The following is a 26227-nucleotide window of genomic DNA, read 5'->3' on the forward strand; positions in this document are numbered from 1 at the left end:
TGTTTGAGGTGTGTTAACGACATTGTTTACTATATAGTTTGGCAGCTTAATTCGAGGTTATGTTGCGAATAGAGTGGAAGGCACTCGCAGGCCGTGAAAATAGGCACTCGAATGGAGTAGAATGAAGAACAGTAGGAAGACCAAAGTTGCATTGGATCAATCATTGCATCAATATTAAAGATAAATTTAGAAAAAGTAATTAAATACTTGAGTATAAGCAAACATTTTCTTTCAATTACTGCAATTAAGGTGTCCTAGATGCTATATATTCCAAAATTATAACATTTTATGTCTGTTTAAAAATTTAACTTCAATTTCGCCAAGATTTCCGTAATATGGCCATTAGTGATGTTTGTATGTGTGTGCAAATTTTGAGCGATCAGCTGTTAGTTGCGCTACTTGGTAAAGTTTACAATGGTTAACGATATGTAACATTTCTAACTTCTTCTTTCATTTCTCTTCTTTCTCAATAACTGAAGCGTCGTCGAAGTTCGGACTGTGATAACTGCTGGCACAATGGGCCATGAGAGCTGTTTTGTGGTTGTTAGTAGAATTACTTTGTTTATAATCAGATTTATGTTGTGACAGTCGAGTTTTTAATTTTGCTTCTTCGCTATTATATCAATCTCATTTGGCAAGTCGCTCTGATAAACCAGGTACGTAAATAACAGATTTAAATATTTTTGGTTTTTTGGTATAAGATCTCGGTTTGTTGATCGTGCTCTTCTTATTAAATTTTTACAATATTCTCTGGAAAATCATTATCTCTTAATAGTAATTTAATTTCTTCTATAATTTCTTTGTGGTAAGTGTCGTCCGATATTTGTAGCATTCGTCTTATACAGCCCGTTGCTGTATGGATAATCATCGTCCTTGGGTGTTTGGAGTTAAAATAGATGATACGTCCTGATGATATTGGTTTCTTATACCACTTCAATTTAATTTGATTGCCTTCTCTTATTACAAGTGAGTCCAGGTAGGGTAATTTTCCATTTTCTTCGAGTTCCGTAGTAAATTTTATATGTCGATCAAAGGAGTTTAATACGTCAAGTATGTTTTGTACCTCGGTTTCTTTTACTATCGCAAAAATGTCATCAACATATTTTGCTACAGATCTTGGCTTTTGTATTAGCTTTTCAATGCTATTTTCCAACAACTTTTCCATTAATATGTCTGCTATGATTGGTGGGGTCGGTGATCCCATTGGTAATCCTTGGAGTTGAGTATATATCGTGTCATTAAATTTAAAATATCTATTTTCCTCAATGCAGAACTTTACTATTTCCATAAACATTTTCTAGGTATTTTAGTGTACTCTTCTATTATTGTCCATTTTTCTCTTATTACGTCAAGTGCACGTTGTGTGGGTATGCTAGGGAACAGTGATACAACATCGATAGAAATAAGTTTTTCATCGTCACAAATAAATATATTGTTTATCTTTTCTTTAAAATCAAGGGTACTTTTTACGTTGTAGCTCGAATTTAATGTTAATTTCATTAAAATGTTTGAAATATATGTCGGCCTTTGAGAGGAACAAGATGATTACAACAACGGCATTACCACCGAGGATTTACGGGCTACCTAAAATTCATAAAGAAGGTACACCTCTCAGGCCCATATGTTCAACTATACCATCACCATCCTACGGCCTTTGTACATATATTTCAAGCATTTTAATGAAATTAACATTAAATTCGAGCTACAACGTAAAAAATACCCTTGATTTTAAAGAAAAGATAAATAATATATTTATTTGTGACGATGAAAAACTTATTTCTTTCGATGTTGTATCACTGTTCCCTAGCATACCCACACAACCATATTTTAAATCTAATGACACGATATATACTCAACTCCAAGGATTACCAATGGGATAACCGACCCCACCAATCATAGCAGACATATTAATGGAAAAGTGGTTGGAAAATAGCATTGAAAAGCTAATGCAAGAGCCAAGATCTGTAGCAAAATATGTTGATGACATTTTTGCGATAGTAAAAGAAGCCGAGGTACAAAACACACTTGACGTATTAAACTCCTTTGATCGATATATAAAATTTACTACGGAACTCCAAGAAAATGGAAAATTACCCTACCTGGACTCACTTGTAATAAGAGAAGGCAATCAAATTAAATTGAAGTGGTATAAGAAACCAATATCATCAGGACGTATCATCAATTTTAACTCCAAACACCCAAGGACGATGATTATCCATACAGCATATAAGACGAATGCTACAAATATCGGACGACACTTACCACAAAGAAATTATAGAAGAAATTAAATTACTATTAAGAGATAATGATTTTCCAGAGAATATTGTAAAAATTTAATAAGAAGAACGCGATCAACAAACCGAGATCTTATACCAAAAAACCAAAAATATTTAAATTTGTTATTTACGTACCTGGTTTATCAGAGCGACTTGCCTAATCAGATTGCTATAATAGCGAAGAAGCAAAATTAAATACTCGACTGTCACAACACAAATCTGATTATAAACAAAGTAATTCTACTAACAATCACAAAACAGCTCTCATGACCCACTGTGCCAGCAGTTATCACAGTCCGAACTTCGACGACGCTTCAGTTATTGAGAAAGAAGAGAAATGAAAGAAGAGGTATACATTAGAAATGTTACATATCGTTAACACACCTTCAAACATACGAATTAACTACAAAACAGATATTGATAATACTGCACAGTCATAGAGACCCTTGTTAACAAAAAATAAACAGTATAATACTCCACGTCAGACAGTGTAAAAGTGAAATAAATGTATGTAATTAGTTTTGGAAAGAAAAATTATTGTTATTTGTGATATATTGTTTCATTATAATTTTCATGTTGTTTTTTATTGTTAATAGTTGCCCTGAGGACGATTACCGAAGGTAATCGAAATATATCGGCTATACAAGAACTGTTTGTGTTTTATTACACCTGACCTCGAGCCAGCTTAACTCACAGATACATTATTAAAGGTCGTCACTAAATTAACTTAATAAAACCGTTTAACTAAAAATTTTTTTTTAATTATTTTATTTTCTATATTTTAGTGTTATTATTACTTAATGTAAATATTGCTTTCAATAAAACCGTTTAACTTAAACATTTTTTTTTTATTTATTTTATTATACTGAAATTTCACTAGCAAAATTTGAACTTGTTTGCTCCAAAGTATTTTGATGTCCCTTCTACCGAACTGTATATAATATTTGTTCAAAGAACCAAATCGGACAGACAAGTACGAGTATTTTGAATATCTCAATTTTTGATACACCTAGCGTGAATTTTTTTTACTAAAGCGATTTCTATTTCTGTATGTCAAATATGATTTGAGAGTGCGATTTTCTGATTTTCTTGGGCTAAAAGAAAAAATTATAATATGCAATTTTTTGGCGTTTAACAACACTAGCTGGGAACAGTTTTTTATTCTGACAGTTGAGAATGGTAATACCTTGGAGAGAATCGATCAGCTGAGTGATATGAAGAGAACGATCGGTGAGGGCTTCCGCAAAGGTGAGAGCTTCCGTCCTTCTGATTGGGATCGTCAAAGTGTGAAGTTCGAGTAAGAAAAAATATATAAGTTAAAGTCTGTATAGTAACCAATATCGGTATTGCGCTTAAATTCGTTGATCTGTAATTTAAAAGCAATAATTCCAAAAAAGGGAATTTCAAAATTTTTATTCGCTTACGAGTGCTGACACATGCTTTATTAAAAGGCACATAGCAGAAAAGCGTGCCACCGATCTTCAAGAGGAAGCGAAACCATCAGCTGCGCAAAAGATAGTGGATCACTTTAAATAGAAAAACTGGTGATGATAGAATACAGGTGGCAACAAAGTCATCAAGCCATTCAACTTTAAATTTATTTATGCTGATATATGCGTATACCGGGTATCTTTACCTGCCTAAAAATAGTTTGGCTAAGTCGTCCACATGCCAAAGTTTTAATCTGTAAATTTCTGTGAAATCCGAAATACACCAACAGTTCTATATGAAAAAAACCGAGATAATTGCCCCAAACTACTCGATAGAACCAAATTCTTTTCCGGACAAAAAAATTTTATTATTACCTTGAATTTTAAAGGTATGCAATTTTCGTGTGCAGAGGGATAGAGCTGCAAACATTTTCTAATTTGTAAATTCCCTTATAAAATATTTAATTATGTAGGAATATAAAAAGAATTAAATATAGATACATTCACGTACTTTCCTGAAATTATTTTATAATAATACATTTTCGTTTTAAGTCTTCTTTTTTTCTGCTGCTAATAGCAGGATAAACCCCTCTAATAAATTTTGTTAACGATGCACTGGCGTGCGTAAATTTCTAGCGGTAGTATTATTATAGAGGTAAAATGAGTAGACTATTTGCCACCGATGACCTGATACGAAACTTCTCGCTCTCTGAGAGCGCGTGAAAATGTGCATTTTTTATAACATTGGCTATAGATGCCACCATACTCAAAACCAAATTTGGGCATTTCAGAATAACTTTTGGGTATTTTACATGGTAAAGGTTTAATTTATGATTTTCACCGAAAATTTACTCAAGTTTGTCAAATGGAATATCAAAAAACTCGAATTTTTGTCAGTATTACAAATCCGAAGAAAAAAATTACTCTTTTTCACCTGTGGAAAATTTATCAGTGACAACACCTTTCAGCGAAGGGCTGCACACGAAACGGGTTTTGGTAGCAACTTTCGATTGGTGAAAAAGTCAGCTTCTTAGTCTTCGCATTAATGTAAATGGATGCATAAAGGCCATGTTTTTGAGGAGCGTTGCGACATTCCATTTTTGACAGCTGAGATAAATTGCAGGTATACGTATAGGTTAACGCAACATGTTTAATTAACAGCCTTTTGCGGACGACAACGCAGATACTTCACCAAGTGATATAATTTCGTAATTTCTTATAAATCTTTTGCGTTTTTTATTGTATGCGGATATACATATGTATGTACATAAACGTTTTGGTCGCATCAAAGTGAAAAAAGGGACTAGCCGCTTATTGTTATCTTATGGTGGTGCCAGAGCAACAAAGCAAAGCAACGCAATTGAAATATATTATTTCATATTTTTTCACTTATCTATCACAAAACATTTCTACAAAACTTTACCTTTTTTATAAATTTTAATAAGTATTTATCAGTTTACTTGCTGATTTATTTGAAAATAATGAAAAAGAACGGATTTCTTGGAGAATTTTTTTTGCGTATTTTAGGCAACTCTATAGCCATCTGACTTCAGACCCCATTCTTGGAAACTAATGAACTTTTGTTTACAATTGAATGAACAGACAGCTGATTTCAAGCCCCTTTCCTGGAAACAAATTGAGAGAGAATGAAAGTTTCGTATCAGGTCATCAGTGCTATTTGCTGAGCTTGAAAAGAAACAAAAAACAAATATACCTGTGTAAATATGTATGTATGTACATTTAGTTGTAGAGTAGTGCGACAAATTTTTTTAAGAGAAGCTTTCCAGCCTACCGACGCAGTTCATCGGGCGCCTGCTGACCTCGCTGGGACAATTGTAAGTACTCTTTGATTGTTGATCATTATATTGTTGTTATGCATATGAACAGCATAAAGGCAATACGATCGCGCAAAAGTTTATACCTAGCTATGTATGTAGATATGTACTTATGTAAATACGTACAGACAGTTGTCTGATTATATGAAATTTTCCTTTGCTAAGAGAACGTATTGCTTTTCTTCTTAAATGGTATCTCTTATAAACTAAGAATATGTACATTTATATAGATATATAACAAAATTGTTACACCATAGGATAACAAACGAATTATTAGGGTGTCCCAAATATTTGAAGAGAATAAATAAAAGTTATTTGACATTAATAAATGTAAATTTAGAATAGGGCAGATAAGTATAGTTGAGATTATAAAAATGTATAAGAATCTGTATCGAATTAAAAAATGAATTGTTATACATAAGTAAGTGATCAAGATGAAAAGATAGATTTTTTAATTTAGTGGGATGATTGAGCCGTAGGTCTGTGGATTTTGGTTGGGTTTGGTGATACTGCAAATGTGTATCTCGTAATGGTTGGGTAGGGGAGATTGGAGAAGCGGGTATATTGCTTCTCGGATTTGAATCTAGAGTTTTCATCATCGGAGAAGTCTGCCCGTGTATTATAAAAGGGGTAATTTTCTTTGATTTCTATTGCATTTTCTTTTGTCTAGTTTAGTTAGGTACATTGTGCATGAATTTCTTTTGTTGTACGGTCGTGTATCTGCACAAAAGTAGTGAGCAAGAGCCCACCCCAATCCGACGAGCTTAGAACCCGACTAAAGCTAGCATGCACAGCTCGACTACTTGCAAACTGGGAGGATTCCATTGGAGTTGAAAATAGATCCCAGGTACGACTCCATGACAATCTCCAAATATGAGCCAAACCGGACCACAAATACGATTTTTGTGAATATCTCGATCCTTCCGCCACCTAGCGGTGATTTTTTTCATAAGCCGCTTTCTATTATGTATGTATTATGTGTTCCAAATATGAGCCAAATCGGACCACAAATACGATTTTTGTGAATATCTCGATCCATGCGCCACCTAGCGGAGATTTTTTTCATAGGTCGCTTTTTATTCTTCTATGTATTATGTTCCAAACATCTGGGAAATTGGACCACAAATACGATTTTTGTGAATATCTCGATCCTTGCGCCACCTAGCGGCGATTTTTTTCTTATTACGCATTGTCATCGGGTTCTGAACTATATTCCAAGTTTCAAGCTTGTAGCTTATCGGGAAGTTACTTAAATTTTAATTGCAAAATTCGCGCTGGTCGGCCAGCCGTGCAGCCTGTCAAGTCAACCTAAATAAAACCGTTTAAAAAAACAACAATGTTACACGTGTGGCGCTTTATATTTTGTTAAGTTTCTCTAGTTGACTCCAATTTAAAAAAAAATTTTCTTTCCGTCTGTTTCCGCATTGTTGGACGCTACAAGTCTTCTATTATTTATATTTCCGTGGAAATATATGCAACTATTTCATCTGTAAATACTACATAGTTTTATTGAACTATCAAATGTAACTCAGCTTAAAGTACTCTTAGTGTCTTCCGTAAACGAATTGTGAAAAGAAAAATTTTACCAAATTTAGTTCATATCTCTTCTGTAAAAAAAAATCTATTTTAATTAAAACCTTTTTAACCGATCTTGTGAGATACGACTTTATTAAAGACTTCGTTGAGATACGTCCTTTTTAACAAAACTTTCAAGTTACGATCTTTATATTAGGATAGGTCGATATCTAGGTTAGGGTAGTTCTTAAAAATTTAAGTAGAAAGATATTAAATATACATTTTGGTTAAGGCATATCGTCCTGACTTCAGACTTTGTTATGTGGACTCGAGAATTTAAAGTTACATGTTTGCCGAAACTAAAATTGGCGGTTAATCCTTCTGTGTATGTCATACTTTTTGAGTCTTTATGTGGTTATCTGAACTATTACCGCTGTAACTCGCTTTAACTTCCAATCAGGACCAATACTTATATCTTCATCTTCGAATATATGATTATCGTGTGAAGAGAACTGGCTAGCAATAAAACGTTGATTTGATATTAACAAGCCATCCTCATCTAGATAAATACCCTGTAGGGAAATCATTAGCTAGTAATAAAAATTTCAGGTTCAGAGCTTGATCTAAGTACAAAATAAGTACTAGTTCGATGGTAAATAGATTCTCTCAAAATGTTACCTTTATTTTTGGATTGGATTCTATCTTTGGATGGTCTAAATCACTTATACATATATTTAATACTGTAAATTACAAAGAAATTTTCGAAGCTAGTTACTCGTGGGAAAGTAACGTATGTATAAGAACGCAAGAACGTTAAATAGGATAATTCCTTGGTAGTATGCTTCGTATAAAAACTTTACATCTTACAAGAGCTTTTGGTTATCTGACAATATTTTGAAGGTATGCCCGTTTAAGACGTGTTTCATTAGGTAAACAAGTAGTTTACTTCTTCCTGCTTCCTCTCTATTAACTTTTTCGGAAGTACTTACTAGTAGTACCACTGAGAGAATAGTCTTAAGTACATTGACTCTATGGTAAGGTACTAACCAGTACTACTTAGGATCTAAACCTTGGCGGATGTTAGGCAGAAAATTCTTATACGCAATGTACATCTAGAAATTACGCCGCGCTTATGGTATATGTATGACGTAGGGTTTGGTCCTTGACCAAACTTTGTGTAACCCCAAATGCTTTACCGAAGGCTTTTGTTGGTGGATGTGAAGTAATATCGAAACCGCTTTCGAGGTACTAATGTAACTACCTCACTTAACGTTTTATTTATAATACTAACCCTGATACACATTTTGGCCTATAACTTCGCAACGGGTTGAGGTATATCAAATATTTAAAAATTTTGTTAGATGCCTCAACAACAGGTTTCATCTGATACCCATAAATACATTTGAAAAATACCCGGCTCCATGTTGTGGGTTTCAAGACCCTAGTATTGTAGGGGTTTGAGATGTATCCCAACATTAAAGTTAGACGTCGGCTGATGCAACAGTGAAAGTTGCACTCAATTCTATGCAGTGGTATCTGAGTGATGCGAGTACAAACATACAGAGAGACAAAAATTAAAAAAAAATTCTAGTTTGAGTTCAGGGGTCCAATAAGGACCCGTCCTATAAATTTTTCTGAAATATTTTCAATATAAAGACAATTTTAATATATGAGAGATTTAATATATTGTAACGAATTTACTTGCAAATCCTCTTATTTGCAATCCTCTGCTAAGTTCGAATCACTAAACTGTTGAATAAATAACTCCAATATTGAATAATGGAAAAATGGCCTTTATTAAAGTACTTCACAATGACACTTATACTTTGCTACTCGCTGACTTAATAACCAAACTGATTGATAACTCAAATTGAACTCTACTATTGGCCGCCAGATCGCGTGCTTAATCAATAACTGATTGATTGCTCAACTCAAACTGAATTACTGCGCCTCTTCATCTGTTGCCTTTTATACCCTTTGGTTTCCTCGTTGGCATTTTTCCAGAATGTACTAGCATTGTCCATGAGCTCTCAAACTTCTCAGCTATAACTAAAATTGCACAATTTTATACATCTTTTAGGCGCTTCCAGAATCTACTAGTCCAGTAGCTCTCACACTTCTCAGATATATGCATGTGTTTGCGCATTGACTCTCCGCTGCTTGTATTCGTACATGGTACATATGTGTAGACGCAATAATTTCTTCGTTTATGTAGATACATAAAGATTGAATTATTGATGTGAATGTTTGTAGTTTACAGTCTCTCGCGCGCACATAGGCGTATAAGTAAATGCGTCTGTGTGTGACATCTCTCTGGGCTGCCTTATATATGTGTATACTTGATTTGATTATTAACGTAAATACTGCTTGGCATGGCCTTAGCATCGCCTTAGTGATGGGATAACTTAGTGATGGTAATATCCGTGACACTGCCCTCCACCTAAGTCTGATCGTCCCGATCAGACAAATCTCTCGATCTAAACGTTGCCAGCCTTTCCAAATGGACCACTTTCATTTTGGTTCGTGGTTTACCGATGGTTTGTATGCGGTACACTACATCGTTGATCCGTTTTACAACTTTGTATGGGCCTTCCCAATTACACTGCAATTTCGGGACAAACCTTTCTTACGTTGTGGGTTTTATAACAGCACCAAATCTACTTCCTGAAAACCTTCTGAATTAATTGCTTTATCATATCTGGCTTTCATCTTGTCACTCATAATCTTTGTTCGTTGCCTTATCAGATCATGTATTTCTCTTAGCTCTTCTTCCAAATCACTAGTGGATTTCCTGAAATTTCTCTCCGCATTGGCATCTATCCCAAACTTCAAATCAGCTGGCAGTCTAAGGTCATTGCCAAAAATTACTTTTGCAGGGGTTTGGCCCGTTGTCTCATGCACTGCTGATCGGTAAGCCATCAAGAATAATGGTATGCGGGTATCACATTCTTTATGGTACTTGTCTACTACTTTCCTTAAGTGCTCCTCCAATGTTCTATTGAATCGTTCTACCATACCATCGGATTGAGGATGCAATGCAGTTGTCCGTGTTTTTTGAATGCCCAATGACTTACACATTTCCTGGAACACAGCTGATTCGAAATTCCTGCCTTGGTCAGAATGTAACTCCATTGGTACACCATACCTTGCAACCCATTCGTTTTTAACCACTTCTGCTACTGTTTCTGCTTCTTGGTTTGGGATTGGGTATACCTCTGGTCATTTACTGAAATAATCCATAACCACCAGTACCTATTTGTTTCCGCGGTTGCTAGTAGGAAATGGACCTGCGACATCCATGGCGATCCTTTCAAATGGCGCACCTGGGTTATATTGCTTCATCTGGCCATGACTTCGTGTTCTGGGCCCTTTCGCTCTGCTGCAAACCTCGCAGTTCGCAATCCACTCAGTGACCGACTGACGGCAACCAACCCAATAGAATCTCTGTTTAATCTTCTCGAGCGTCTTCGTGATTCCAAGATGACCTCCGCTTGGACCATTATGCAGCTCGCTGAGCACGTCAGGAATCCTCTTTCTGGGAACAACTATCAGTTTATTCTTGTATTTACCATCCTCACTCTCCCATACTCGATGAAGGCAACCGGATATCAATTCTAAACTGTTCCACTGTGCCCAATATGACTTCGCAATGGGACTCTCTGCTAACATCTCTTCTCTGTTTGGTCTTTCATTTCGTTCGAGCCCTTGCATAACACGTGACAGATCTGCATCTTCTAGCTGGCACTTTCTTAGCTGTTCCTTGTCCCATTCATCTGTACATGTTATATTCATTAGCCGGACATCTATAATGTCTTCTTTAGCCTCGGCTTTTGAACAGTGCTTGCATTCCAAACTACATGGTCTTCGTGACATTGCATCAGCATTTCCATGGGTACTACCTTTTCGATGCTCAATGGAAAAGTCGTAGCTTTGTAGTCGCTCGATCCACCGTGCCAATTGTCCTTCCGAATTACGGAACTGCAGAAGCCATTTCAACGCTGCGTGATCTGTCCTGACACGGAATCGCTGGCCGTAGAGGTATTTGTGAAAATGTTTAATGCACTCTACCAATGCCAACAGCTCTCTCCGCGTAACACAGTAGTTCCTCTCTGGTTTTTCAATCGAACGGCTGTAATATGCAACTACCTTCTCCTGTCCATCGACCAGTTGTGATAAAACGCCTCCTATAGCATATCCACTCGCATCTGTATCTAGAATAAATGTTGCTCCTGGAATCAGATATGCTAACATTGGGGCAGTGCACAAACGCTCCTTCAATGTTTGGAAAGCCACTTCTTGCTCCTTCTTCCATTCAAAAGCTTTGTTTTTTCTTGTAAGCTCATGGAGGCTATGGGCTACGCTGGAAAAATTTGGTACAAATCGGCGGTAATATGTGCACAGCCCAAGAAAACTTCTCAATTCATGTAGGTTCTGTGGTCTTGGCCAATCATTTACAGCCTCTATTTTTTCGTTCGCAGTGCAGATGCCCTCTGTCGTTACCTTGTGGCCCAAATAATTTCCTTCCTTTTTAAACAGCGCACACTTTTTGGGACTTAACTTCAGACCAGCGCCAGCTATTCTCTGGAAAACTTCCTCCAAGTTCTCAAGATGTTCATCAAAGTTCTTGCCCAATACGATGATGTCGTCCAGGTACACCAAGCATATTTTCTTCCGGTAGTCCACGCAAAACCTCATTTTTCCATCCTTCTTTTTTACAAGTACTACTGGTGAGCTCCATGGACTGGCTGATGGTTCGATGACGCCGCTGTCGCTTATTTCTTGAATGATTTGACTCACAACTTCCCGCTTCGCCAGTGGAACACTACGTGGAGCTTGACGGATCGGCCTCGCATCTCCAGTGTCAATTTGGTGTTTCACAACGTTGGTGCGGCCTGGTTTAGAATCATCCTGGTCAAATATGTTCGCGTACTTTAGGAGCAGTTGTTTTGCTTTACTCTGATAGGCTTCCTCTAGCCCATGCGTCCATGCCGTGATGTCATTTGAAAGATCAGTATTACTAGCTGAAACGTGTTCCTGGAGCTGTTCACAGTTAATAACTACTTCGGCCTCTTGGCATCTTCCCAAAATAGCTCCTTTGGTCAAATTGAATGGTGACTTGAACTCATTGAGTACTCTTACCGGAATGCGTCCATCTTGTTTTGTCATAGCCAGGGTTTTTCCTACAAGTATGTTCGGTGCTGATTTGTTTGCTGCTTCGACAACCCACAGTTTGTTTGTCCAACAATCTCCATCAACCTTTGCCCAGATGATTGCTTTTGATTTTGGTGGTATTTGCTGACTCTCTTCCACCAGCACTCGTTTACTGCTGTAGCCTCTCTCGTAACCGAAATTAAGTACCACATCCATGTTCTTATATCGCATCGTCTTGCTTTGCATATCGATTTTGATGCCTTGGTTGATTAAGAAGTCCACTCCAATTATGATTTCATCAACAATACATGCCACTATAAAATTGTGTAGTACCGTGACGTTCCCAATTGGTACTTCACATTCTACTTCTCCAATTACCTGGGTGTCCTCTCCGTGGCTGTACGTAATCTTGCTCCAAGCAATGGTCTTATCTTCTTGTTGACTAAATCTGATGGAATGATGGAATGGGATGCACCCGTATCTACAGTTCGTAGACGTTCCTTTCCATCCACATGCCCTCCGACAGTAAGATTGCTTGACCTTCTTCCAATTTGCGAGATAGAGATTATGGGGCATTCAATTGAGGGAGCCAGCTGTCGCCCCTTGCGGCTGACTCGCTTTAGTTTAACGATTGAGTGGATTTGGAGACTTGCTCGTCTCCTTCAGCTCTGCGTTTACGGCCACCCACATTGTTGGAACTATTGGAATTGCTACTGCAATGACGTGCAATGTGACCTGGGTTACCGCACTTGAAACATTTCATAACTCCGGCATTTTTCTGTTGTGATCCCTTCAGAGCTTCCAAAATTGTATCTACCCACTCCGGCCTTTCTACTTCCACACGATGAGCTTTGTATGCTGGTTTACTCAATAATGACGCCATTTCCTGAGTCAATGCATGGGATACCGTTTCAGAAAATGTTTGCTTTGGGTTCGCGTATGTGGCTCGCTTCGTTTCGACGTACCGTCTGCCATTTATCTTCACTCTTTCCGTGTATTCCACGGGTGCATCCGCATTTGCAAGATGAGCCAATCTTTCAATGTCCGAAGCAAACTCCTGCAAAGTCTCGTTAGATTTTTGGTAGCGGTTTTGCAATTCTATTTGAAATATCTGTTTCCTGTGTTCGCTTCCGTATCGCCGTTCTACAGCAGCCATCAATGCGTCATAACTGTTCCGTTCGTACTCTGGAATAGTCTGTAAGATTTCGGCAGCTGGTCCTTTCAATGCTACGAAGAGTGCGGCAACTTTATCTTCCACATTCCAGTTGTTCACTGCTGCGGTCTTCTCAAACTGTAGCTTAAAGATCTGGAAAGGAACAGAATCATCAAAGGATGGTGTTTTTACCTTTGGATTACTCGCTGAAACTGCTGGACGATTTAATTGTAACTGCTGAATCCGATCTTTCAAAGCATCCATCTCAGCTTCCATTTTATCTTGTCGTTCACTAAAACCCTCCAACTGCGATGATATGCGATCCTCTTGCGCTTTCAACTGCTGAGCCAACTGAGATATCATATATGTCTTCTGTTCGTCCAGTTGCGATGCCATATATGTCTTCTGTTCTTCCAGTTGAGATGACATTTGCGACGACATTTCTGAAATACGCGTTTCTTGTGCTTCCATTTGTGATGACATATACGTTTTCTGTTCTTCCAATTGTGATGACATGTTGGTAGATATTTATGATGACATTTCGGACATTTGTGCCGATATTGCAACCAATATCATGTTCAGGTCTGTGTTCGCCATTGTCTGCGGTGTTTCATTTTTCTCTTCAATTTTTGTTGTTGTCTCGTCCTCATCAGGATAAAAAACATACTCGTCCACATCAATTCCTTCTGCTTCCATTGCCTCTCGTAGCCATGCCTGAAGTTCGAGTTTAACGCCGCTTGTATTCAATCCACGGGCTTCCAACTCCTTCTTTAGTTGCTGGATCTTCAATTCACTGAACTTTGCCATGTCCTTGTTGTCCTCTGGAATTTATTCAACAATTCCTCTTCTGACACCAATTGTAACGAATTTACTTGCTAAGTTCGAATCACTAAACTGTTGAATAAATAACTCCAATATTGAATAATGGAAAATGGCCTTTATTAAAGTACTTCACAATGACACTTATACTTTGCTACTCGCTGGCTTAATAACCAAACTGATTGATAACTCAAATTGAACTCTACTATTGGCCGCCAGATCGCGTGCTTAATTAATAACTGATTGATTGCTCAACTCAAACTGAATTACTGCGCCTCTTCATCTGTTGCCTTTTATACCCTTTGGTTTCCTCGTTGGCATTTTTCCAGAATGTACTAGCATTGTCCATGAGCTCTCAAACTTCTCAGCTATAACTAAAATTGCACAATTTTATACATCTTTTAGGCGCTTCCAGAATCTACTAGTCCAGTAGCTCTCAAACTTCTCAGATATATGCATGTGTTTGCGCATTGACTCTCCGCTGCTTGTATTCGTACATGGTACATATGTGTAGACGCAATTATTTCTTCGTTTATGTAGATACATAAAGATTGAATTATTGATGTGAATGTTTGTAGTTTACAGTCTCTCGCGCGCACATAGGCGTATAAGTAAATGCATCTGTGTGTGACATCTCTCTGGGCTGCCTTATATATGTGTATACTTGATTTGATTATTAACGTAAATACTGCTTGGCATGGCCTTAGCATCGCCTTAGTGATGGGATAACTTAGTGATGGTAATATCCGTGACAATATATTTGATAAATACGCTTTATATAATAAACTGCTACTAGGTTAAGGAGTTTTTACTATGTGCATGTTTCTTTCGCTACACTTTAAAGGGGAAGGGCTTAAGTAGGCTCCATATATTAAAAGGAAGCATATTAAATATGCCTAATTCTTTCAGACGTCATTTTCCTGGATTACGAAATACCGGGTTTTTTTCTCAGTCAACAACTGAAAAGGTGTTTTCAAAACTTTTCTTTAAAGCACATTGCACAAAAAAGTTACAAAAAGTTAAGCCGTATTGGAAGGCATAAAAGTAAAAAGCGGACTTATTTTTGAAGTTGCAATAAGGTGGTCAAAAGTGGACACCTTATACTACGCTTCCACCAAAATCAAACTGCGTTATTGCCAACAGTTTTACGCAAAATATTGGCAGATATAAAATTTTTTATTTGCGCGATCATATTATTGGCACCGAGGCCCAAACTCGTCTGTCTTATATCTCTGCCGACATTTTTGGACATGTTTTATCAGTTGGTCAAAACTGGTAAACACGGTGCTCGGGTTTGGTGGAAACATGGTTTTATTAAAACGGCGAATGCTTTATGCGGTGTTTGCTTTCTACCTTTTTCCCTTTCTCTTTTTGTCTAAACAGTTTTTTTCGGAAATATCGAAAAAGTACCAACAAGCGGACTAGATCTATACAAATGACTTTTTAACTACTTGGAAGCTATCGAAAAAGTGTAAAAGAACTCACAAGTTCCGAAATGGAAGACTTTCTCTAGTTCGGAACTATAAAAAATGTTATGCAGCGGGCAAAATTTCCATCGCCTAGGAAATTGCCATGTTAAATTCAATTCAAAATCCAATTGAAAGCCTGTAAAAAATACAGACGGCAAACTAGTAGTTGTTCTGAATGCTTTTAGTGCACCAGTTTTGAACTAGAAATTTTCCCTGCAGGGTACTTGTGGTCATTGCCTAAATGCCGGACATTTTCCTGTACACAGATTTAACTCATATTTAAGTATTTTGATATACCAATTTGCCTAAAAAAAGCAAGCTCGTAGTTTGTGAATTAAGCTGTCTAACGCATTATATCGCTGATGGCTCCGCTGGCGCTGATATACTTAAACTCGCCAATATTCCCCCGGACATGAGGTACGAGTATTGGCGCCATTACCCAACCTTACTCTTTAATATTAAATGAGCCGAAAATGGATGAATTTGGAAAGCACTTCCAAATGGCTTTGATGTTATGAAATTGCTAATGGGAAAAGCGTTTCTCATTTTTAGGGTTAAAATGCGATTTTCGGTTCGCATATGTTTATAAAAAAACGTGCGTTGTAATCCTAAAAAAAAAATAACATACTCATCGGGGCTCTCATCAAAGATTTGCATAACGCCTTGCTGTTGTGCACATGTAAGTAGATTAAAAAAAATAAAATATTACGAATATTTTTTAAGCTTTGTACTAAATTACTCGAATTACTTACAGATGACATCTCAGCTAAAATGCCTTTAATTACCGGGCACATCATTGCCGTTGCAGCCGCATTTGATATCCACATTGACACAAACATTGTGATGTATAGCATACTGAAATGTAATCTATAAAATTAGATAATATATAAGATTAGAGATGGTCAAAAATAATTTGGTACTCATAAGGTACGCGTGAAATAATTTAGTTCTATAATTACATAAGTATGCATTGCACCAAACTAATCTTCGCTCAAGATGAAGTAAATGTGATGCACAGTCATTTTGTATGGAACGTGAGTATTTAACTAGAGATCACAGTACTAAACAGACACATTTGGAACAGCATCTTTTAGTTAATGCGAATATAAATATTTAAAATTTTTACTTTTCAAGAAGTAGCCCAACAAAATAAAAACCCTCAACCGGGACTAACTAAGAACTTTTGACGTTTACTTGTAAGACGTCGAAGTACTTTTTGATAAAAAATAACTGGGAGTTAGGACGTAAGGATATCCCTGGCTATTTTAACGCTGATCTCTTGTACTGAACAGGAACTTGCGAGCTGAACGTGGCTGCTAGCAGATTTTGGGGTTCCGATGGCCGCTTCCTCACTCCTTTTTCATAGGCAGGGTCCGAGTTAGCTAAGCAAGCCCTGACACAATTCCATGCCTCGTGTTGAGGTTGTTTAGGCCAGTTGCAGATTTCGCGCTCGGCGGAACTTCTCCGGGTTATTAAAGTTCATCTATGCATGCTAACTAGAGCGTGAACAAAACAATGCCTAATTGGAGTCCGTGCGGTGATCTTAATATCCTGGACAGTCCCAGCTTTGTTATGCTGTTTAGAGGACGACGTGGCGCTATCATCAAACCACTTGATGCGCCAAGTAAATATATTGGTCGGGACGTATTCGATACCCTGAAGAAAATATACAAGTTCAGCCCTTGGTCCCCGCGACGGCAACCCCCCGACGGGTTTCAATGCGCCATGCTGCCAGGCCGCATACACAACTACACCGGGTACCCCAATGCTTACCCAAGGACGTGCAGTCCCAGGGCCAGAACAGCAGTTGCGTCCTAGCCTTTCACAACCCAGGCGTAGTCACCCGTCACTTACTCCCAGAGGGATGACGTCTCCCCCGTTGTACTTTAGAATTCTGCAGTTAAACTGTAATGGATTAACGGGGAAGATCACGGAGATAGTCGATTTCATGAAGCGGAACATCATCCGCATTGCTGCGATTCAAGAGACTAAACTCACAGCAAGATTTGCTCTGAAGACCTGTTCTGGGTATAATGTCCACAGAAAAGATCGCGATGCAAATTTAGAAATCATCAACATCTACGTCCCTCCTGCCACCTGTTGCCTTAGTGGATACCACCCTAATATCAGCGCCTTACTCACTGGCAACAATCGCATTACCTTAGGCGATTTCAATGCCCATCACGATCTATGGCCTTCAAACTTGCGGGCGGACAGTAGGGGTGATATGTTGGCGGATCAAATAGAAGAAACGACGTTCTGCACTATAAACGGAGACGCCCCCACACGTATGGTAGGAAGCTGTCACAGTTCTCCGGATATATCAGTCGTGAGCGCTGGACTCATAAAGTGCATCAACTGGCCACCGATGGTAACATTGGCATCCGACCACCTGCCTATACTTATTTCGCTCGAGCGTACCGCCGACTTCATCACCACAGAAAAACGCACTTTCATAAACTTTAAAAAAGGAAAGTGGGACGAATACAAATCCTTTACAGACAACCGCTTTGCTGCCCTCCTTATCTCGACTGATGCCCGCCAGGGGTAGCGTCCTTTCCGCAAGTTCATTGAATCCGGCTCGGCTAGCTTCATTCCCGGCGGTAGAATTCCCGAAATTCGGCCCCACTTTCCGGCGGAGGCCGCATATTTAGCGAGAGAACGTGAGCTTATAAGACAGCTCGATCCCGGCGACCCCCAAATAAGGAATATAAACCAAGGCATCAGATTGCTTGTGGATGAACACAAGCGGGCGAAATGGGAGGAGCACCTAAGCGGTAAAGTGTGGGTAAACTTTGGTCCACCGTAAAGTCCCTATCGAATCCGTCTAAGCACAATGACAAAATTTCATCGCCTTTGCCGATAAAGTGCTGTCGGGTGCGAAAAAATGCGCGATCACTTTCTGCCGACAATATATATGTAATGCATTCTACAGTCGACAGAGATAGACGCAGGGCCAACAGACACGCACATAAACATAAATTCAGCGCGTCTCCAACTACCATCACCGCCAAAGAGGTTGTGGACGCCATCGGTCATGCTAAACCATCCAAAGCAGTGGGCCCAGACGGCATAGCCATGCCGATGCTCAAAAGCCTAGGGAAAGAGGGTTTCAAATATTTAGCGCATGTCTTCAACCTGTCTCTTTCCACCTTTGTCATTCCCGAAAAATGGAAAATGGCCAAGGTGGTCCCGCTACTAAAGCCTGGGAAACCAGCTAACATAGGAGAGTCATATCACCCGCTATCTCTCCTATCGCCAGTAGCTAAGACGATTGAAGCCATTATGCTCCCCTACTTCAAAGCATATTTGCAGCTAGCCTCTCATCAGCATGGCTCCATAGCACCACCACCGCGCTAAATGCCCTTAGCACCCAGATAAATTGCGGTTGAAATCAAAACCCCCACCATAGAACAGTACTCGCTGCGCTAGACCTATCAAAAGCTTTTGATAGGGTCAACCATGGCACGTTACTGCAAAACCTGGAAGGGTCTACCCTTCCCCCATGTCTTAAAAGGTGGATCGGAAATTATTTGGGTGGTCGGCAGGCATCGGTGCAATTTAGAAACGAAACATCGAAACCAAGAAGAATTAAACAAGATGTGCCACAGGGTGGTGACCTATCCACATTTTTCTTTAATTTCTACATATCAAAGCTACCTTCGGTATCAGAAGGAGTTACTATCGCCGATCACAGCACAATAATGGCCACAGGCCCAGGCCCACAGATCGATGAGCTTTGCAACAGAATAAACGGCTACCTCTTTGATCTCTCCAGTTATTTCGCCTCGCGAAACCTGGCCTTATCACCGACTAAACCTCCGCGACCTTATTTGCAACATGGGCGTCCCAAATGTCGACCATTTTGAACATGCACGTCGATGACACTACGTTACCGACTACCCTACACCCCAAAATCTTGGGTGTGACATTTGATCAGGATCTACATTTTGGTGAGCATGCAGCCGCAATTGTACCGAAAATCCAGAGCCGTAATAAAATCCTCAAATCCCTTGCTGGCAGTGCTTGGGGCGCTCATTACCACATGCAAAGCAATTGGCCAGCCGATTGCATGCTACGCGTCCCTATTCACTGGAAGAAGCTACAGGCCTGCCAAAATACTGCTCTCAGAACCCCCACGGGCTTCTTCTTATGTCCCAGAACACCATCTACAAAATGAGGCGAGAATACTCCCCATTAGGGAGAAATGAGATGTTAACCAAAGAGTTCCTGTTGAATACCCAGAAACCTGGTCATCCCAACAGCCATCTGATTGATGAGCCAGCACCGCCCAGGGGCTTAAGGAGTCATCTCCGTAAGCATTATCAGGAAATACGGCACCTGAGAACTCAGCCGTATGAAGCAAAAAAAACATGCAGGTTCTCAGCGAACTCCACAAACAGGCGTCGGACCTTTATGCCGGGAATTTCCCGGTGGATCCAGTATTCAAAGAACATTATACAAAACTTGCGGAAGAGGAACGCATACTCCCCAGGGAAACGCGAGTCAGTCTAGCTCAACTTCGTTCCGGATACTGTAACAGGTTAAACTCTTACCTATCCAGAATCAACCCCGACATACAAAATGTATGCCCCGCTTGCAATGTGTCCCCACATGACGCCAACCATCTCTTTAATTGTAATGTGGAACCAACGCCTCTAACACCCCTCTCATTATGGTCCACCCCTGTTGAAACAGAAAGTTTCCTTGGACTCCCGTTAGAGGATATTGATGACAATTAGTGATCGGTCGCACCTGTTGGATGGGGCGAAGCACTGCTACAACAACAACAATAAGAGCGCCCTGGTCTAGATGCTAACACAGGCACACTGGTTAAAGTTCGGTTCTTGTGAACTTATTATATTAAATAACTTCTAGTATTAAATTACCTGTACGGACTGCAACCAACCAAAGCTAATACGCCATAGGCAATACGTTTATGCAAATTCGAATATTCGATGGCTAATGCCACAACAAGACTACCAAAGAATAAAATAATGGCATTCGGAAAATATGAGTTCACTGTTTTTTCGGTGCTCTAAATGGGAATGAAGGAAAACCTTATGATTTACATTGCGAAGAAAAAAAATCACTTACCAAAACGCCCATTATTGGAAAAAGCGCTATAGGCATCATTGAAGTAATACCTAACGGGAGTAGTTCGAAAATCCAGAAAGTTGCCATCAAACAAACAACATAGCAGCAATGCATTTCCTAAAATTCAATTAAAAGAGTTCAACTTTTTTAAATTTTTATGCATTTGGCGTTACCTTTGAGGGTTCAATGAAAAGTAGTGGCAAGAAGATGACTGGAAATAAAACTGAAAGAAATCCTCTCCAGTGATAAGTGAAGAAGTATTTTACACGTTTGCCAAAACTCAGGTTTTGTTCTTCGATTCTGTAAATATGGAATTTTGCTAAAAATAAATATTGGCAAATACGAAATGTAGTATTTTGACGAAACTATATGAGCAAAATGTGCAAAAAACTTACTCCATCTTGCAAAAATTTAACGTTGTCCCAAATTTAAATTTTATTTAAATATTTTAATTTACTATAAAGTCAGAGCTGACTTTGAAAATCAAAAAATTCGTAAAATTTTCAAGATCGCGGGTTCGAATCGAGCTCAAGGCCTAACAATAATTATTTTATCATTATTATTGTTATGATAAATTTTTTCTTAATTGAAAATTTTTTTTTTAAAATTAGAATAGAAGAAAGATATAACAACAAAAATTGTAAAATTTTCAATTTCAACCATTGTGAATTCATACAATGCACATTGGTTCAAAATTGAATTTTTGAGGAATAAAATAGTTGGGGTTAAGCTATCGGTCTAAAATTCTGCATGGGGTATTTATAGATGAAAATAACGTCTTGTGGCAAAAATGGGCAGGCCACGCCCAATTTTCACTACTGCTGCGATACAAAGTGGAAACTATAAATTTAATTTCAAACAGGATAGTTTTTTATATATTTCGATATAAACAGTATTTATTGAACTCGAAAAAACACAAAATCAAAACCTAAAAGAAGTTCGCCTTTCCATCAGGAACATCTCCATCTGAAATTATATTACTTTAAAGTTTGTTTATTTGAAATGTGTTTTTAAAATCTTTTCGTTACAATTATCAAAAGAATGATCAGTTTCAAATTCGAATGAATGAAGAGATTCATAAATGTCCTCCTCAGATTCGTAGTGAGTCTCGCTTAGTGCCGCTTTTGAGGTGGAAGGTAATTCACATTCATTAGAGATGTCAGGCAATTTTAAAAGGGAGACTTCTGCAGGTGGCAGAGACAATTTTTGTTTGGCTTTATTGTTTTTCCGTAATGAAGATAATAGTGGATCATAAAAGTCCATAGCTCTGCCGAAAACATCCTCCATATTGTGCACTCTTGAATCTTTCCTGGTATGTCCGATACGATCACTTTTATAAATTTTATTACGCGCTTCCGGCGCGTTTTTGCCTAAAACACCGAGTGGCAGTATCGCAAACTGCAATATTTGCGAAGAGTGCACTAACAGTTTATGAAGAGTTGGTGTCATCGGATTCCAATCGTAAAGCTGAAAATACAATTTTGCTGTTTCCTCACAGTAGTTTTGAAATAGCTGGGTATTTATTTCGTATTCACACGATATTGCTACGAGTATTATGTGTTAGCGTTTTAAAAAACTTACATCTATTTTAGTAATTGAAGCAAACAATTCTGCGTTTGAGAATGCTCTTCTCGCTGTGTTACCGTCGTTGATACTACCACTTCCGTTTGTCTTGGGTTTGTCGACATGTAGACCCATTTCGTCCCAGAAATGTTTTTGAATTTCCCGCTTATTTTTTTCTATTTGCTCTTTATGTTCTTTGCTTCTTACTTGCCATATTTTTAGATCAAGTTTGTAAGAAATATGAATGATAAACACTGTAGACGCTATTTTTCTTTTCTGCCTTTCGCAAACCATATCATATTGGAGTTTTGGTCGGTCTCGAGGCTTTGCAGTAACGGTTTCGAGAAGTTCTGCCTCGCACTCTAACCACTCGCGATCGGTTTTTTTTAAATTGCAAAACTTCGACTGTGTTTCTGCCAGCTTCTATTGGCGTTTCTACAAAAAAATTTTAACTTTGTTTATTTATTTTTTTTTATTGATTCAATTTCTTCCTCCCCATAGCTGTTTTTCAATCTTCCAACAACCCAATCGAACACCGCAACAAAATATTTCGCCATTTTTGGCTACACTTTGCTTTAAAAAAAATTGAAAAAAATGAAATTTTAGCCTCGCTTGCAAACTCTTGCAGATAAAATAACATTTACGTTAAGGAGGACACTATTAGCTGTAACTACATATATAATTTATATTGATCCTATTTGATCCAACTTAGTTGTATTCTATTTAACACAGAAAAAACTCACAAAAATCAAAACAGAACACGGCTTATTTAAACTCAAAAATATATTAACGATTATTATTGTTTCAGAAAAAAGTTTGTTGTTCCTGATTTTACATACCTTTATTAATATTTTCCATTTTATAAACACCCTTTATTCAAATTCGTTAGCTTTTTATCACCACTTGAGATTTTTATATAATTTGAGTAAAATCTGTTTTACGAATACAAAAATCAAAACCAAGACTTTGAAAGCTTTCTGACAAACAAGTGGTAGCCAGCTGACATTATTTTTTTAATTTTTTATTTACTACAGTGATGTGTAATAAAAGTTAATTATTTTTTTGGGAAAATAAAAAGTCGATAATTGGGTTTAATTCCTCAATATTTCGATTTTGAACCATAGCGTAATGGGCGAATGTTTGAAAACAAAAAAAAAAAAACCTTTACAATAGTAAACAGCTTGGATCACCTGTTAAATCGCTGTTCGATTACTTAAATCATCTGCTTAATAGTGTTTTTCAAACAATTTTTTAGACGACTGGTATATTGTATTAACTACATATTATACATTGTGAATTCGTACAAGTGACAAATCTTTCTCATTGTGAATTCATGCAAGTGGCGAATGTTTGAAAAAAAGTTCACTATAGTAAAAGCCTGTATCACCTGTTAAATCGCTGTTCGACTACTTTAATCATTTGCAAAATATTGGGTTTTCAAATATTTTGGTAGACGACTGGTATATTATTTACATATTTTAAAATATTCGCTTAACTGGCTGCTCATATTTTCTAAATTAACTCGAGATTTTTCATTTGTATGAATTCACAATGATCTTTCTATTCCTCCAATCCCATAACCACCTGTCAAATAATAGCTGACAGGGAAAACGGCTGTCGCGAATGGCCAAAGAATGGAGGAAGGGTTTGTTTTTTGTTCGCGGTAAATGAATTAAGCGCCATAAACTGCGCAAAAATGGCGATTATTTGAAAAATACGTTCACAATAGTAAACAGCCTGGATTATCTGTTAAATCGCAGTTCGATTACTCAAATCATTTGTGCTTTTCAAACTTTTTTGTAGACGGCTGGGTCATTGCATTATTTACATATTTCAAAATATTTGCTTAACTGACTGCTCATATTTTATCTATAAACTGATTTTATCTACACACATTTTCAGAAAAGTTGGTTTGAAACACAAATGGGTAGTTCATGGCAATCCAATTTATCAACCGTAAGCCAAAACCAAGCTGTTTTTCATTCTCTGTCTATTTGCGACAGCCATTCTCCCTGTCAGCTATTATTTGGCTTTTTTGAATTGAAGAAAAAAAAACAAATTTATTTTAAATGTTCAAAGAATTTTCATGGCCCCTTAATATATACATTTTGAATACAAATTTTTCTCAGTGCTACAATATTTTTGAAAAATTTGTGGTGTTCAATTTGTTAGTCTAAATCAGATTCGAACGAAATTTAGCATATTTTTAGACTACAATTCATTAATTTCCTCCCGGAAAACTTAATATTGTAACGAATTTACTGCAAATCCTCTTATTTGCAACCTTCTGCTAAGTTCGAATCACTAAACTGTTGAATAAATAACTCCAATATTGAATAATGCAATAATGTTCTTTATTAGACTACTTGAAAATAACACTTATAATTCGCAACTGATAGCTTGCTTAAACGAAACTGATTTTCAAAATAATACTGCTATTGCTCGCTAGATAGCGTCTTAAGTCCAACTGATTCTCGCGCCTCTACTGTTGCTGCATTTTACAGTGTTTGGTTTCCTCGTTGACATTTCTAGGCGGTTCTGTTCTAGAATCTACAAGTTGGTTATCTGCTATAATTATAACTACAAAAGTACGTGTATAGCTCTCATATGCGCGTGTATTTGTGAGCGACACTTCCACAATTATAATTGCATATCTCAGAAAATATCTGCATGTGTTTGTGCGTTGCTTCCCCGCGGCGTGTACGTACATAAGTGTAGACATAATGATTGAATTATTGATGTGCATACAGTCACTGCTTAGCATCGGCTTAGAGATGGCAGTACCCCTTAGTGTTGCTAATATTCGTAACACTGACCTCCACCTAAGTCTGATCGTCCCGATCAGACAAATCTCTCGATCTAACCGCTACTAACCTCTCCAAATGAACCACCCTTCTATTTCGTGGTTTCCCAATTGTTTATATGCGGTAGATGACATCACTAATCCTCTTCACAACTCTGTACGGGCCTTCCCAACTGCACCGATATTTGGATGGAACACCTTTCCGCTCCCTCCCGGAAACCTTCCGAATTATTTTCCTTGTCGTACCTGTGTTTCATCTTACTACTCATTACCCTGGGCCGTTCCTTCACACTCTGCCGTTTGGCCAATGAACTACTTCGTAGAGCTTGCGCTTGACGGATTGGCTTCGCATAATCAGTATCGTTTCCAAGTTTCACAACAGTAGTGCGCCCCGGCTTGAAACTACCATCGCATCCTTTCTGGAAAATTCTTTCCTTCGATTTAGTGCGTCCATTCGGGTTTGTCAATGCCAGTGTTTCCCTCGCAGGTATCTTTGATTTTGTTTTGTTTGGGCCATTCGTTCCATCAACCTTTGACTTTCGTGGTCTTTGTCGACTCTTCTCCACCAGTACTCGATTACTGCTGAACCCCTTTTCCAAACTGAAGCTAAGTGGCACATCCTGGTTCTTATAGCGCATAATCTTTCTCCGCATATCGATCCTGATGTCATGGTCAATTAAGAAGTCCACTCCCAATATGACTTCATCAACAATCTCCGCCACAATGAATTTGTGTAGAGCCATTACCTTTCCAATTAATACCTCACATACCACTTCTCCTTGGACTGGATTATACTCGCCAGTGACCGTACGCAACCTTGCTCCAGGTAACGGTTTAACTCTCCTGTTGATCAAGTCAGATCGAATTAAGGAATAAGATGCGCCCGTATCTATAGTCAGTACACGTTGTTTGCCATCCACATTCCCTCTGACGGTAAGACTGCTCGATTTTCTACCAATTTGCGACACAGATATCACAGGACAATGAATAGCTGGAGCCAGCTCTCGATCTCTACCTCTTACTCGCTCTTGCTCATCCCTTTCATCTTTGTTATTAAGACCACCCATGCTGTTGAAACCACTAGGATCAAGGTCGCAATGACGTGCAATGTGAACG

The 26227-nt window shown here is 38.1% G+C and overlaps 1 protein-coding gene across 7 annotated transcripts in view; it reads left to right on the plus strand.

The window, feature by feature from the left end:
- LOC137240422 (zwei Ig domain protein zig-8-like) overlaps positions 1–26227 on the plus strand; it is a 467000-nt gene that overhangs the window by 108433 nt on the left and 332340 nt on the right. For 2 of the 7 annotated variants that reach the window (XM_067766662.1, XM_067766663.1), the window contains exon 1: positions 5349–5541. The exons of the other annotated variants lie outside the window; for them this stretch is intronic. The gene's annotated coding sequence lies outside the window, so the exon portion shown is untranslated. Of the gene's footprint in view, positions 1–5348; positions 5542–26227 lie in introns of those variants that run through there. 7 annotated transcript variants of the gene reach the window in all.

The sequence above is a fragment of the Eurosta solidaginis genome, chromosome 2, assembly GCF_040869045.1.
Source record: "Eurosta solidaginis isolate ZX-2024a chromosome 2, ASM4086904v1, whole genome shotgun sequence".
Classification (NCBI taxonomy): domain Eukaryota; kingdom Metazoa; phylum Arthropoda; class Insecta; order Diptera; family Tephritidae; genus Eurosta; species Eurosta solidaginis.